The following is a 15,041-nucleotide window of genomic DNA, read 5'->3' on the forward strand; positions in this document are numbered from 1 at the left end:
GTGTGTTCAGGCAGTGAAGCACGATATAATTAAACTCAAGGCAAAAATATGTTGATCTAATATACACTCTGTTTAAAAATGTGCAGACATCCCTCATCATTGGTGAACTCGGCTAAATCAAAGAAAACTGTCCACTCTGGAGTAGCTGCACAAATCATCAAGCAGAAATGGTGTTTGTGACCTAGTTCTATTCATTCATTCATTATCTATAACCGCTTATCCAATTCAGGGTCGTGGTGTGTCCAGAGCCTACCTGGAATCATTGGGCGCAAGGCAGGAATACACCCTGGAGGGGGCGCCAGTCCTTCACAGGGCAACACACACACACACATTAACTCACTTTTGAGTCACCAATCCACCTACCAACTTGTGTTTTTGGACTGTGGGAGGAAACCGGAGCACCAGGAGGAAACCCACGCAGACACAGGAAGAACACACCAACTCCTCACAGACAGTCACCCGGAGCGGGAATCGAACCCACAACCTCAAGGCAGCTGGAGCTGTGTGACTGCGACACTACCTGCTGCGCCACCGTGCCGCCCGATCTAGTACTAAACATCCAAAACTAGAACATCAGTGCTGAATGGCATCAAATCCTCACTGAAATGTTCTACTATTTAGTCTAAGCTTGGTTTAGACCTAGAAGACCTGAAGCTGTGACTGTAGCAAAGCGGGAACAAACTGCTCTTTAATCCACTTTATTTCAGTGACAAATGTTGGATGAGGTGTCCACAAACTTGTGTCCCTATCGTGCGTGTTATTCATGAGAAAACGATGCACACATTTGAATCAAGTAGGTTCAAGGCACTACTGTTTTTGAGTGTGGCCTATTATGTCTACAGGCTTATAGTAGCCAGGGGCTATTTTGAGATATACACAATATGATACTCTGGACCCCCAGGTGTGAAGTGGAAGGCTTACTTGGAGACAGACATAAAAACCCAGAATAAGCTGTCACTAAAGTCTGCATCATTTCAAGTAAGTGGAAGTCTGGATCCGTCATTAGAGCATGTCAGCTTTTCTCCAGCGAAGAGGCCCGGAGAATCTGAAAAGAGGCGTTAAAGGAAAAAAAAAGAATACAAGCCATTATCCATAATGCCCATAAGTCTGCTGCCAGTGCTTTAAGATGCAGCTGACACACAGCGAGGTAAAAGTCATCTGTCAAAACGGGGAGATGGCTGACAAGCTCCATAAAAGTAATTGCTTGAGGATCTGTGTTCCTCCCGCTCTGAGACGAGCAGAGAGAGAGAGCCAGGGTCTCGGAGCAAAACTGAAAAGTGGCTGAACACAAGGCAGTCACACTGAGCACTGAGAGTCTGAGAGAGAAGTGAGAGGAGTGAGAGGGAGAGACAGACATAGGAGAGCTGGGTTCAAGCAGAGAAAAGCACATGACGCGCTGCATGACAACAATCAGCCATTTCACATTATATTCATAGAGGCACCGGGTTGCCGAACGACTGCCAACACATTCATAATGGAGAATGAATGTCAACACACGCTTGCATGAATCAACACGATCTGTGTCAGGCGAGAAACCACTGAAAAAAGCCAGTGGATAAAACTGCATGTTTACGTTAGGCCTGAATGTAAACTAAATGGATAAATGTGCAGGACAGAGATATAGAAATACCTACACTAAATACCATACACAATCTGTTGTGCTTTTGTCTTTCCCTGCCTGAATATGAAATAATGTTTTATATCTACACCTGCTCATTTGCACAGTGTAAATTGACAGACACCAGCGAAGGCTTTCCACAAAGGACCTCATGCATAACATAAGCATCAGAGAAACACTCACTGAAAGTGCTGCTACATCAAGACAGTTAGAAAAAACTGACACTGTACTGATATAAGGGTCTTTAAATTATAGTGAAAATAATTCAGTTAGGAAGCATCATTCCCATTATTATTTTTTAATTATATGTAAGCTTATCCAGTTCAGGGTTGCGGTGGGTCCGGAGCCTACCTGGAATCATTGGGTGCAAGGCGGGAATACACCCTGGAGGGGGCGCCAGTCCTTCACAAGACAACACACACACTCTCACATTCACTCACACTTACGGACACTTTAGAGTCACCAATCCACCTACCAACATGTGTTTTTGGACTGTGGGAGGAAACTGGAGCACCCGTAGGAAACCCATACAGACATAGGGAGAACACACCACACTCCTCTCAGACAGTCACCCGTAGGAAACCCATACAGACATAGGGAGAACACACCACACTCCTCACAAACAGTCAACCGGAGGAAACTCACACAGACACAGGGAGAACACACCACACTCCTCACAAACAGTCAACCGGAGGAAACGCACACAGACACAGGGAGAACACACCACACTCCTCACAGACAGTCACCTGGAGCAGGACTTGAACCCACACCTCCAGGTCCCTGGAGCTCTCTCTCTCTCTCTCTCTCTCTCTCTCTCTCTCTCTCTCTCTCTCTATATATATATATATATATATATATATATATATATATATAATTATTATTATATAAATATATATGTATATATAATTATTATTTATTTATTTATTTTTATATTTTTAAATGAATTACGGTCAACTGGAGAAACACTTTTTGCTTCATAAAGTGTATTTTAGTGAAACATTTTTTAAAACAACTCTATTGAAACCCTTGCTGAAAGGTTCTGTAGGGAAGCCAAAGCGTTTCTTTCATGGCATCACTCGAAAACCCCCCACTGTGGCAGCTTTCTTTTTTGAGAGTGAGGAGTGTAGTGTCAGTGTGCTCTAGCTGGTTATTGGACGTGAACGCTGGGGTTTCCTCAACACCAGTAGCAGTTGATAGCGCTGGGCACATGGCGCACAGGCTGAGGCCTGGAATGAGTGTTCCGCCCTGTTGGGTTCGACCTTGAGATTGCAGCACAGAGCGTTCCTAATCCTGACGACTCTAAATGCAGCTGAGGCAATCACTGCTGGGCACCGGCAAAACTTCGCAAATGATTCATTCGGTGGATCCAGGGGGCTAGTGAATGGAGCGCGTGATTGACGTGCTTGGGCCTTCCTCGCAGCGAACACAACGAGCCAGGCTTCTGCAGGGAGGAGCTGAGTTTTGTTTGGCATAATTGGACGAGATATGATTCAGCATTTGGTATTCGACACTGCTGCTCTCGTGGCTGAGAAGGACTCCGCATCTCAGAGGAAAAAACTGCCTCTTCCCTGCAGGAGGCCTGCATATCTTCACTGTGATACTACACCTTTTCGCTGAATCTTAACACAACTGCCTGCATAATATCAGCTTAGAATATCAAATCTCCAGGAGGCTTGCCTATTCCTATTCTGGTCTGGTATACGAGGTACATCGCTATATGATATAGAGCATTAAATAACAGAAGCATTCAGTGAATATAAAAATGCACAAGTACACCAGACAGGAGAATAAAAGGAGAAATCATTTTCAGTGAAAAACCAAGACAAAGTATGTGCGGCATTTCATAAAATTAAATAGCTTCAGAATATCACTTGGCTGCAAGCCCTCAGTCTCGCTTTTTACACTTTCTTTACTCCTTGCCGTACTTTAACTAAAAACTGTTACTGTGGGGAATGGTCATGGTATTTCCAGATGATATTAACTTTGCAATAGTTATTATCAGACTTTACACATTCTCTGCCATCTTTACTGCGTCCTTCGTACCAGTATGAGCATTTTAACTTTCAAGTCACTCTTTTTACAGAACTACAACTATATTTCAAAATAATGTTTCATAACTGACCCTAGCTTTCCACTGCCAGGCTGATAGTAGCACAGCAGTTATCCTCACAGACTTACACCATGTTTCCATGCCATTACTCTCACACCATGAGTGTTAATAAGATGTGGACACATTAATATCCTCTTCACTGGATTGAGGGAGGTGTGGATCAATCAACCAGCAGAACATCTGTTTTAATTAAGTCAAAGTAACTTCAAAACTATTAACCCTTAAAACAATAAAAGGCTTATTCCTTCAGTAACTGCAGCCGAAATTACACACAGGATATCTGAAATATCCTCAAGTGGTTAATTAGAGCTTCGCATGAGGCCAAGCCCACTCTCTTCTTAGATGTGTTCTTAATGACTTGCCTGGTTAAGTTAAAAGGTTCATTCCTTCATTGTCTGTAACCGCTTATGCAGGTCAGGGTGGGTCCCGGCCAATGCATAACCAGCAGTTTAATAACCCCCTGGGATCAATAAAGTATCTATCTATCTATCTATCTATCTATCTATCTATCTATCTATCCATCTATCCATCTATCTATCTTACCAAGGATCACTGGGCGCAAGGCAAGATCACATCCTGGAGGGGGCCCGGTCCTTCACGGAGTGACACACACTCACACATTCACTTACACCTATGGACACTTCCGAGTAGGCCTACATTGCCATCTCTTCCCAGGGCTATTCAGGCACCTGCCTTTGTGTTTCACTGAAAGAAGCCCATGACACCTCCAGAAACTCAGGGTTTTATCATGCTCTTATATGTAGATCCAGACTGTCCTCCCTAGTAATTAAGGCTGTACCAAGCCCAACTGGCACCGTTAATGCATGCCAGTACACCAGTACATCAACCACCTGCACTATCAACAACTGTGAATTCACACTGGCCTCCCTGGTGACTAAGGCCAAATATATATATTACATAAAACATTTTATATAAAGTCAAAAATATATTTTGATGAGTTTCTACTTGTAAATATCTACTTGTAAGTTGTGCACATTCTGCTTTTTTTAAATATACAATTACTATTTGGAAATGTTAAGAAAAATGCTAGTGTCCACTGTAGCCAAACTATTTCTTATGAATTTATTAATTCATATAACATGTTTGTTTCATAGCGATTACTAAAGTATATGTTTTAATGGTTAAACTGCTTCCCAACTACAGGCCAATGTTTTTTTTTGTTTTTTTTTTACAGGAGGCTGAGCTGAACTTTAGCTGGATGTGCTCAGTGTATACAACACTGGCAAGTGGCAACTTTCATTACACACAGGTCACTATGACGCCTGGATGAAAGACTTGGTTATTTGTTGTTGTGGTTTATGTGTGTGAGGGTCTGTATGCATCTGCCTGTATGGTCGGTGTGAGGACATTTTACACTTATAGCTTCCAAGAGACAGAGAGATGAGAAGGATCTACTCAAAGCCAGGCAGCCGTTGTTTGAAATCCTGTGCTCACCCAGAGAGCGAGTGACCTTCTGCTGGTGCAGGTGAAGGGCACTGCAGGGTGCCGGACTTGTTCGGACATCAGTGAACACCTGCTGTGTGCTGAGGCACAGCTGAAAGCCAGAGCATGTAGTGAGGATTGTGGTAGATGACAAACTCTCACACACATAATTTAATTATTTGCTTAGGAACTTTACCTGGCACTAGAGAATAATAAATAAATAAAAATGTTCACATTCACTGAAGAAAAATTATTTTTACTTTAATGAAGATGCCCCCCCCCCCCCCCCCCCTCTCTCTCTCTCTCTCTCTCTCTCTCTCTGTCTCTCTCATTGGGAATTGTGGCCCTTTTAACTTGCTCTCCCTGGGTGGCCAACATAAGTGTCTGTTACCTAACATGACAGAACTTGGCACGTTATGTTCTCAAAGCATGCTGCGATGTCCAGTATGGAGTTAAATTTAAGCCCGTCTGCAATGTATTAATAAATTGTGATTTGAAGGTGTACATGAAAGTAGAAAGACAGATTTGAAAACAACACACAATTTTTGTGAAATATTAATTTGCATTAACTCACATGCATGTGCATCTCATTTTCTTGCATATGGAGTATTGACAGTGTGACTGCACCTCTCTCCAAATTGTAACCGTACGGCCCTGAGAAATGTATGGTCACTTCCAGCTCATGACTGCTTGATGCTCTAGGATCTGACCAACTCAGAACACATGACCAAGTAGAAGTTTTGCTCAAAACAAATTCCTTGCCAGAACAAGAATAAGTCCTTTATTGTGAAGAGTATCAAGCAGTCATGAGCTGGAAGTGACCACAGCAAATTGTACAAACTGATCTGAATAAATGAATAGTACCAAATGAAGGCAAAATCCAAACTGAATTGCTGCGCACTTTACAAAATTAACATTCAAAAAGAATATATTCTTTCAAATGACAATTCAAAAACAATAGTTTCAGGCTTAAATCTAATTCCATAGACCAGTGACACTGTGTTGATGGCACACAGTGTTTTAATGTTTAATGCACAGTACCGAAAGCACTGTTAAGTACCCTCTTGTGAAGCAGCCCCTAAATGTATGTCAGAAATTTAGCAGTTTCTAACAATGAGTGTATGTATGTGAGTATAGTGAGTCAATGAGTTTCAAGCCAGTTCCTTGAAGTACTACACTTCTAACAACAAAAAGGTCTTAGTTCAACAAGGGCTTAAGTTGTCCAGTATTATGAGAATCAGTAAGGCAGTACAGAAAGATACTAAGCTGAAAACTGTATTTTAGTAAGTACATATGCAAGCTAAAATTAAGTTTGAGTTTACATTTTTCACAAATCTGCAAATTCCTCTGTGTTTGTGCTCAGCTACAGACTACACAGTATGGAGGATATAGAATAGCAGTTATGAAGATCAGTTATGATGACTCATTTTAAGAGAAGCCTCCCATGTTTGTTCTTGATATGAATAAAGTTCCTTTTATCTTCACTTCTCATCTAAGGATAGGACACTCGTGACACCTTCTAATCTACACTTTCATAATAATATCAATATTTGTGCTATATAATTGCTTCATAACACGCACACACACACCTACAAGTACCTACAGTTGCTTCTGAACTGTAGTAACTGAGTAAGGAACTCAGTTGGTATAGTTAGTTTTTATAAAAATATATACATTTATATATGTATATTCATTCATTTATTTATTGTCTGTAACCACTTATCCCGTTCAGGGTCACGGTGGGTCCGGAGCCTACCCGGAATCACTGGACGCAAGATGGGAACACACCCTGGAGGGGGCGCCAGTCCTTCATGGTGTGACAAACTCAAACCTACCAATGTAAGTTTTTGGACTGTGGGAGGAAACAGGAGTACATGGAGAAAACCCACACAAACACAGGGAGAACACACCAAACTCATCACAGACAGTCACCCGGAGCGGGACTTGAACCAACAACCCTAGGATCCTGGAGCTGTGTGACTGTATATGTATATGTTTATATGTGTATATGTATATGTTTATATAAATATAACTTAATACTTATTGTGATTATTGTGCATTTCATCTCTTGTTCATCTTTACTGAAAGTTTGTGTCCTGGAGGAAATATGTTTTCTTCATCATTCAACATATTTTTGTTGAGAAGGTATTTTAATAAAAGTGAATTTGTTTATTGTACATAGTAGTGTTCTAGCAGACAGTTTTTAAATTGAAAGATCATGTTTTCTGTTTCTATTTTACCCACTCAGTTCCACTTTTCAACTTTTTCTGCCTGTTTGGGAGTAGAATTCTAAGTGAAAGGCCATTGACATGTTAAAAGTTCCTCTGGAGGTTGATTATAATTACAATTCGACTGCACACAGACTTTCCACAAAGGTCTAATAATCATCCGGAGATGATCAGACCCATGGACTGTGCTTCTGAAAAGCAGCACCGCTGAAATGTAATTAAAGCTGCCCGACTTTGACTGCAGGAGGTCATGCATACCACTCTCTCCCTTTATCTTTCTCTTCCACATTTCAACCTCACTCCATTCAGTCGCACTGTGTGGCAGAGTAAACACTTTCACTGCCTCCTCAGTTCATTTCTGCTTCTCCCTGTCAGATTTAAAACATGATCAAACGTACACATTCATGAATGATCAAGTGGTAAGAACAGCACTATCTCCACTGGAAACAGACTGGCGAAGGCAGCGAGTAGGTGTGTAGGAATAGTTTAGTGTTTTTTAAAATGAAGCTTTATCTGCTGCATCTATATTGTACATCTGGCAAAATTACCATGGACTATGAATAAATAATTAAATAATAAAAAAATTAAACTAAATTATTAATTCATTATCTGTAAGCACTTATCCAGTTCAGGGTCACGGTGGGTCCGGAGCCTACCTGGAATCACTGGGTGCAAGGCAGGAATACACCCTGGAGGGGGCGCCAGTCCTTCACATGGTGACACACACTCACACACCTATGGACACGTTTTAGTCGCCAATCCACCTACCAACATAAGTTTTTGCACCATGGGAGGAAACCGGAGCACCCGGAGGAAACCCACATGGACACAGAAAGAACACACCAAACTCCTCACAGACAGTCACCCGGAGAGGAACACTACCTGTGCCACCCTTAAACTAAATGCTGTTATTTATGCTTTACCCAAATTTCAAATATTTGAACAACACAGTAATAAAGCAATGGCTCACTGGCCTTTGCTATGGTTTGCTGGTCTACACACTAATGAAAAGGTAATCGATATTCATTCTTCCATCTGGAAAACCAGTCCATTTTTTAAAGAAAAGATTTACAGTATTGTGCCCATTTAAACACACCTTTGTATCATTATACTATTATTCTATGCAGATTCTCCTTAGATTAATTCAACATTTTTTGGATTAATGGCAATGAGCCTTGAACCCAATTCTGGGTAGTTTCTGGATCCACCGAGACCCTGAACTGGTTAAGTGGTTACAGACAATGGGTGATTGAATAAACAATGGCAATGATGCAAATTTATTTGGAAATGATAGTATTCTAACAGAAACATTTAATTGAAACACAAAGATATGTTCAGCCACAAATAAATGTATCAACTTGCATTATAAGCATATTTTGAGTCAGTGAGTCTTTTCAAAAGGAATTGAATAGAAATTATAGAAATGCATGGACATTCTACTGTTTATTGGAATATAATGGAACATTACAAAAAAATGAACAGACAGTTTTAAACATAAAATATTTCATGTTGAAGACAGTACACCGATGGGCAACAGCTTTCTGCAATATTCAGACTGATTCTCTTTCCAGTTTCATCCCAGACCCCCTTGTACTTGCTTTTGAGGGAAAACTATATTACTGAAATTTATTATTGTTAATCACAATTGCTCATTCCTCTTTTTTTCATCAAAGATAAAACACAATATCACACACACACAGTCAACAGAGTTCTAACTAATTGGCAAATTGACTTATGGGGGAAATATAGTATTTGATTATATGAATAAAACATTAATTCATATTCTACTGTGCCAGAGGAATCGGCAGTAAGACGACAGTATGTATATTATATGGGAAAAGAATGCAGAATCTTATTTAATGGTCAATTCAAACACGGTCCAGTAGAAAAGAGAGCAACACAGAGACAGATTCCAAACCCCTTGTGCTTGTCCACCGTTTTAAAACACGGTGACTAATATTTAGCATTTGCAATGGCACAGATGATTTAATTATACTCATTTAGCTGAATACTGCTACTGAATATTCAAACCTAGGGTGTATTCATGTCACCACAAATTAGTTCCTTCTGTGTACAGAGAGGATTCTATTCAATCTGATCATTATTACTTTTCAGTAATTAGATGTTACAACACCAGAGGATATAAATCTTTTTGTAGACATAAATACACAGATTTTGTTTTGTTTTCATCATACTTTTACACACTATCCCAAAGATTTCTGAATAAAACTCTGGAACACTGTTCTATATTACTGTTAGCCTTCTTAAAATATCAATCCTCCAAATAAGAAAAGTGAACACATTTTAGCTATTTAAAATATATTCCCTTTAGAAATGCTCAAAAGCATAATGATAAGTAAATGTGATTGTGTACTCATTCATTTTGTATTTATCTAGATTGTTTGGGTGCTTTCACAGGCCATTACAGAGTCTGCAGGTTCATGCCTATTGACTCTAAAAGCAGACTTTTAAGAAAGAAAGAAAAGAGCTTGGATTAAGTATACACAACCATAGCTCTGTTTGCATCTGTTCCATTAGTGCAGCCAGAAGCATCTGACCATTTCAAATCTCTGACAAGCCAACTGTCTGGTTGCTCAAAGTAAACAAGTAATAAGGACAAAATAGTGATGAAACACATGCTCCTAAAATAACTGGAATGTCAGAAAATATCCCCAAAATAAAAACAATAAATGTGTATTTGGACGGATACTTAATAAAACAGGGAGGATGTTCAATGGTTGAAAACCTAAATGTGAATGTTTAGCGCTGAACATGACATCTGTTTACACTGAAGGTCCCGCCTTTCAACATAAAGAGTCGACCAGTTCACTTACACAACTTCAACTGAAAAACATGCTCTCTGCTGCTGAGGAGAAATGTGTGCAGTGTAGCCATGACAAAGAGTGAAACATGTTTTTCTGTTTGTGCTATTTGATGCAAACGTTCAAATAATACATTATCTGTGGCCTGCAAAATGAAAAAAGTTGGACCATGATAACAACACTGAAAAAACACTCATTCGGTCTTAAAAGTGGAATTTCTTGCTACGTGACCAGGGTCTTCAGTGTCAAATACTGTCAAACATTGTCGATGTTGTCACATTTATTTCAGTCTGAGCCAGGTCCCGACTGCAGGAAGGCCAGTCTATAACCCACGTTCCTGAAAACAAAACCATGCTGTAGCAACACATGCACTATGGTTTGGTTGTGTTGGTGTTGCTGAAATAAACATGAATGTCCCTGCAAAATCTAGAAGGCAGTGCATTTAGCGAAAATGTGTGATGCAGCTGATTTTACCCTTTGGCTAAGACAACGGTTCTCTGTCCTGGAGTACCACCATCACACCCACTTCAACTTCGAAAGGGGTTGTTAATTAGCTCATTAGTTGCATCGGGTGAACTGGGAGCAGTGGAGTCTCTAAAATGTGCAGGGCTATGACCCACCAGGACTGGGACTGAGAACTACAGGACTAAAGGAACATGATGTCCTTTATCTCCATTTATACAGACAGTTCTTCTGTCTCCCTGAAACTTTTAATGATATGTAGCACTACAGAGTGTGAAGTCCCTAAAATCATTGTAACGGCTGGTTGAGGAATATTTTCCATAAAGTTTTTATTGCCGATGAATTTATTTAGTAAAAATGTTGTGTTCAGAAAGGACTAGGCTCATTTTATGTCCAAGCAGAGATGCATCCCCTACCTGATCAAGAAGGTATTTTCTTAAAACTTGACTTTAGTTCTTAGTTTTAAACATTATTAGAGGGTTTTTACATATTTTTCAGGAGTAATTTGCAGAAGGGCGGCACGGTGGCTTGGTGGTTAGCACGTTTGCCTCCCAGCACTGGGATCTTGGGTTCAAGTCCCATCTGGGTGGAGTTTCCATGTTCTCCCCGTGTCTGCGTGGGTTTCCTCCGGGGTCTCCGGTTTCCTCCCACAGTCCAAAAACATGGAGGGTAGGTGAATTGGCTTCTGTAATAACTGTCCTGGTGTGTGAGTGAATGAATGTCTGTATGTGTGAGTGAATGTGTGTGCCCAGATATGGATTGGCGCTCTGTCCTGGGTTAAACCCTAGTGCCCGATGCAGTCCTCCAGGTGGACGGTCGTTTCTGGTCGAGAGTACGCTGTGCGCGTTTGGCTGCCGCTTCTCGCCAGTGTGTGTGTGTGAATTGAGCGGTGTAGATTGCAAAGCGTCCTTGGGTATCTAAAAAGGCGCTATATAAGTGTAACGATAATAATAATAATAACAGTTCCAGGGACCTGGAGGTTGTGGGTTAAATTCCCGCGCCGGGTGACTGTCTGTGAGGAGTTGGTGTGTTCTCCCCGTATCCGTATGGGTTTCCTCCGGGTGCTCCGGTTTCCTCCCACAGTCCAAAAACACACGTTGTTTGGATGGATTGGCGACTTCAAAGTGTCCGTATGTGTGACAGTGTGTGTTGCCCTGTGAAGGACTGGCGCCTCCTCCAGGGTGTATTCCCACCTTGCGCCCAATGATTCCAGGTAGGCTCTGGACCCATCGCGACCCTGAACTGGATAAGCGGTTACAGATAATAGATGAATGAATGAATGCAGAATTTGAAAATATTTACTGAAATTAATCAAGGTTAAATTTGACAAATCAGGCAATGCTTTCAGTTTTTCATTTCACATATTGTTGTAATTGATACTTTGGGAGAAGAAAGAGGGGGAATTTAACTGGCATTAATGACACGTTTCCCTTCAGAACAATCTCAGCATTGCATATTAACTGAGAGAAAAAGGGAAGAGCTGATTTAGTGGCAGTCAGGTTTGCCGTTTTGTCAGTCAGGGGACACATCAATGTTTCATTGTTGACTCTCAGTTAAAGCAGTGTAAGTGTATTTATTTATTTTTTAGCTTAGCCTTGTGACCAATTCAGAGCACGCTGTGAGTCACATTCAAGTGAGTCATGCTTCGAGAAACTAGACCAAGCTACATCACTTTGTCCTTTATCCTGCTTCGAAAACGCTCCCCATTTTCAAGCCCAGTTGTGTTTATGTTTATACTCAGGCCTTTGTCTGCAGGAGGCTGCTAGCATCAGGCCGTCCAGCAGCCAAGGCTGTTGCTGAGACAACTGATCAGTGAATTTTAACAGACCACAAAGGGCGCTATGTGTTGTGTTGAATGTAATGGAGTAGCTCAGGCCTCTATGCTCTCCCAAGGCTCACAGGAGGAATTGCCTGGATGCTGTATTACACAGTAAAAACATTCCCTTCTCTTCTGCAGCTGCTTTTGTGCTGATCATTCATCTATAAAGGCCAGTTTTTGGAAAGCACAGCTAAGCCTTTCACAATGTGGTGAATGACTGATTAGAATTAATCTTTTTCACTGTGGTGTTTGGGGTTTGTAAAAATGCAGATAAGGTATTTGCTGATGTAGATCTGGGGTAAGCTACTTTTGCCACTGACTTCACAGTGTCGTTTTCAATTAATCAAACATGTGTGTCTTTACATTGGCCCACTGTTTTGCATAAAACCAAAAATGTTGGTAGCTGATTAATGCTGCAAAAAATAATAATAAAAAAAAGTTTGGTTTTTGCCTCAGGTTTTAAGTCAGAAATCCCTTTTTGGTTAAAATGGCTTTATGAAAACATTTCCTTTTTTTTTAGTGAAATACCCTCTGTTCACTTTGCTTCATTATACTGTAAAGTGTGTGGTTATGCTAAGCAGCTACAAGGCGGCATACAAGTATGTTCCCACCAAAATGATTTAAAGGCATTACAGTGCATTGCATGAACAATCCATTTGATAGATCGTGTGCAGTACTGCCATCTCATACACCCCCATGGTAATTTCCAAGCAGCTCTAGGGTACTTACCTGTTCCATTAAGAACAGTGAGTGGTATGAGTGAATGCATATGTATGTGCCTCACAGCAGATAGCAGCATTCTGAAAAAAGCTCGGCAAAGACGAGTGAACATATTCCAAAGCCTAAAGTGTTAACAGTGCATTCTGAGTTCAGAGAAAAACATGTCATAAGATTATTAAAAGATTAGCTTTCCATGTAAGATTTATCACAGCATTCTCATTGTTATTGTTCACTAACAGGGGACAAAGAAGCTTTTGATAAGACTGGAGAGCTGGGTCAGCTTTGAGCTTCAGTGCCTAGGACTTAGCCTACTTAGCCTATTATACTGTATAAAGAATGAAAAATGCTCCGAGGAATGACAGTGCAGAAACAGCGACGAGGAAACGTCAGGTTGACCATCAAAATAAATAAGATGGACGAATTAGCAAATTTGCTTTGACAGCCTGATAAGTATGACAAAGAGTCCCTTGGAATAAACAAGTAATTGCAGCATTCTTGATGGTCCCGTGACATGGTCATTCAATCCTCAGCAGAGCATGCAGCAGAACAGGCCTCAAAGCCACACCGTCTTCCTCTTCATGGCTATTTTCTTGCTCAGTCTGCTAAGCAGTGCATCCGCAGGTCAGCTGTGTTCTCCCCTTTTTGCATGATTAATAGAGGCCATCTACTCTGATTGATTGCCATGCTTGTGCACTGTATTTGCCTTATATGAACGAGATGTATTTAGCACCAAAATGGCTGAACTGTTATTACAAACTTCTTAACACGTCTTCCATGAGGGATTTCAACTTCAGTTGCTAGGGTTCAACCGTGGACTCACAGCTTGTAAACTACCCAGCGCTGACCAATAAAATGGGAATCTCTACAGCATTCACACATGAGCCTGAGGTCACTATGTCCAGTGCTCAGCGTATATTACCAGGGTATAACGCCTACCAGCGTTGGATTGTGGAGCAGTGACACTGCATGCTCTGGAGCAATGGTACACAACCTAATACCTTGCACATCAGTTGGAGTGCCATTTGTGATCTAGCACCAAACATCCAACATCAGCATCTGACTTCAGAAAGGTTTATGTGGTTGCACGCAATTAAATCCTCATAACAAAATTATGTAGAGTCTTATCAATGGCTGTTATTGGATGTTTTAAGGTTTAAAATCAGACTATGGTGAAAAGCTCAAAGAATTCGCATTGCAATTCATGTAGTTACTGTAATGAATAAGCCTGGCATTTTCAGGGGTTAAGGCTTTAAATAGTCAGGACCTCCCGACATGTCCAGGCTTTATTTCATAAGCCCTACAACATCAGAATTACTCAATCAGTTTGCGTTGCAGCCAATGAATAATAAGCCCTGTGAATGAATGAGCCTGAGAACTTGTGTTAAATCTAAACTCAACTGGAAATATTTTGTGGATGTTCACTTAAACTTTGCAATGACAGCTTTTGGAAGATTTGTGCAATAGTAAAGGGGTACTGCTCTCAGTGCATTTCACACTTTCATTAAGAACTGTTACAATCAACTTTGCTTTCATTGAGTACAGTTGGGCTTGTAAAAGCCAGGACATTTTGACCATGCTCTTTGTAAAAGCAGAAAATAATAGGAACCATAGGGCTGGGGAAATCAGCAGCATCATTACTACAATGTGTTGATATGTCATCATGACCCTGACAGGCCTGAACCGACTTACTGTCATTATTTCCAGTAGAATTTAGAACCTGCCTCGAACTTGCAAGACAATAGACTCAAAAAGGTATAATGTCATGCACATCTGTAACATGACCACATTTGTGTACATCTGCTCTGAATAAGAGAGTCTG

Source organism: Hoplias malabaricus, chromosome 6, assembly GCF_029633855.1.
Source record: "Hoplias malabaricus isolate fHopMal1 chromosome 6, fHopMal1.hap1, whole genome shotgun sequence".
NCBI lineage: Eukaryota > Metazoa > Chordata > Actinopteri > Characiformes > Erythrinidae > Hoplias > Hoplias malabaricus.